The sequence below is a fragment of the Humulus lupulus genome, chromosome 6 (assembly GCF_963169125.1).
Source record: "Humulus lupulus chromosome 6, drHumLupu1.1, whole genome shotgun sequence".
Lineage (NCBI taxonomy): Eukaryota > Viridiplantae > Streptophyta > Magnoliopsida > Rosales > Cannabaceae > Humulus > Humulus lupulus.
The window spans coordinates 104,064,323-104,067,026 of NC_084798.1; positions in this window are offsets into that span (position 1 = coordinate 104,064,323).

The following is a 2,704-nucleotide window of genomic DNA, read 5'->3' on the forward strand; positions in this document are numbered from 1 at the left end:
CAAGATTCTTCAAGCTCTCAACTATCAAGGAGAGGGAAAGAGAGAGCCGAATGTGTGTGTGTGTGTGTGTGTGTGTGAGAGAGAGAGAGAGAGAGAGAATTGGTTCCCTTTTTCTTTCTTCTGTTTTTGGCTAAGTGTTTCTAGTGTTTCCCCAGCCCTTAACTGAGTATATCCATTTGCCCAAAATGACTCAATTACCCCTTAAGCTAACCTAAATCCTCATATAACACCAAGGGCGATTTAGTCTTTTAACACATCCCGCTAAGTCCTCGAGTATGCCTAAAAATCCCCATTTAATCCCGACACGTCTAAACCATTACTGAATTACTAATCGTACTCAATAATTCTCGAACGCTTTATAATATTCCCAAAATACCCCTAAGCTCCTCCCAAGCTGGTATTTAAACTTGTTGTGACTTTTTATCTAAACAACTCTCTAGGACCGTCTCGGACTGTGCGCCACAATTATATCACCACTCACACATGGTATCCATCACAATACACATAAATATAACATTTATGCCCTCAACGGGATAAAATTACAAATATGCCCCTAACAGCCAAGTGGGGGCCACATGCATATTTAATTCACCTAAACATGCACTTCTAATCACATATTCATTAAATTCACATATTAATACAATATATCAATTATTGCCCTCCAGGCACGCTAATCAAGGCCCTAAGCCTAATTAGCAAATTTGGGACGCTACAGTTATATTTTTTAGATGAACCTAATAATTGATTAGAAACAGATTAATTATATTTTTTGAATTAATTTTCAATGGAAATTTTAGAATTAATGAAAAAATTATAAACTATGGTTTATTAATTTGGCAAATCTAAGTTGGTTTATTGATTATTTTAATAATTTTGGCAAACCTGAGTTGGTTTATTAATTATTTTAATAATTTGGTAAACCTAAGTTGGTTTATTGATTATTTTAATAATTTGGCGAACCTAAGTTGATTTTTTTTTCAAAAAGAATAAAATACTAAAATATTTAATAATGAGTTTTAAAAAATTTAAATTCGATCTTCACCGTTGATTTTAATAAGGTTAGAGTTCAGTGGGGCCTCATGGCGCTATGATTTTGTCTCCCTACGGAAGGTGTACATTGGACTTCTTAACATGGTTAAATTTCTTATGATAGATGGTTATAGATGGACCTTCTATAGACTCATCCATACGGTGACTATAGGAATTAAGTCTATAATAATCGAAATCGTGGGTCAAACTCATAAAGTAAAAAATATTTGTGACTCTCGCCTACCGGGACACATGAGTTTTCATTACTTTGATCGAATGGAATAGTTAGTTAATAAAAGTCTATGATGTTTTATTAATTGAGATGTTTCTCTATTTAACTAAGTGACTATTTGTGACTCTCGCCTACCAGGACACATGGGTTCATGGCTAGTTAAAGTACCTAAGAAATAGAAGATAAATGTTTTAGTATTTTGCTTATCTCAAAACATTTTGTATGTTATGCTATTTCTAAAAATTTAATCAATAAATGTTTGTCAAGCAATGCGTTGATTTCTACTTAGTTGATAATAAAAGCTCTAGGCTTCCCACATCATACTCTCTCTAATCTCTAAAAGGTTACTCTATGGTGAGAACCTCATGAAATGTTTGTCCAACATTAACATGGTGTTGATTATGGACAACATCGAGTTCGTGATAATCAGAGATATTCCTTTTTTTCCTATGCAACGATCACTAAATCCTTCAAAGAGATTGTTGATGGTGGTTCAAGCAAAGGAAAGAATGTTAATACTACTAAACAAGCTAAGGAGAAGCTACTTTAAGCTTCCTCTTCGAAGAGCAAGAGAGGAAGAAATTCAGACAAAAAGATCAAGAAGTCCACTGGCAAGGCACCAAATGGGGAGTGTTTCCAACTGCAAGGAGACTGGGAATTGGAACAAGATTTCCCAGCACTCAAGGCATATGGAACCCAAGATAATTAAATTTTTCTTGGATGCATGTGATTTTAGAGGATGATACTTCGGTTTTGGATCGCTGAATCAAAATCTATGCATGTAACTTTTTACAATTTTTTAGCACTAGGAAAGCCATGAAGGATAAAAAGCCACAACTTGGAATCCATCAAGGGTTGTTCATATCAAACAAGGCAAAAGGATAAGCTTGAATGAATTTTGGAAATAAATATATTGTTTTGAGACAATTTTTATGTTATTCCGATTTTCAATGGACATTTTTAATTTCAGTTTTTCTTATTACAGCAACAACAATTTGTAGTTACTTTCACAAGTAATAAAATCCTATTTCTTTAAATGGATGTAAATTATGGGGTGGATGTATGAAAAATGGGCTATACCTATTGCAACTAAATGAACCATATGTTCTAAATAATGAGTTGTTTAAGATAGCTAATTCTAGGATCGTAAAACGACAAAAGGTCAATAACATTAGAAATGACTTACCTTTGGCATTTTCGCTTTGGTCATATCTACTATGATAGGATTCAAATACTAACAAAGGCTGGGCATTTGAGGGAACTCACATAGGGCGACTTACCTGTTTGTGAATCTAGTCACGAGGGCAGAATAACAAAGCGTCCATTCTCTATGATAGGAGAAAGGGCCAAAGAACCACTAGTGCTAGTATGTTCAAATGTCTGGGGACATATGAATGTTCAAGCGAGGGTTGGTTATGAGTATTTCTTCACCTCCATCAACGA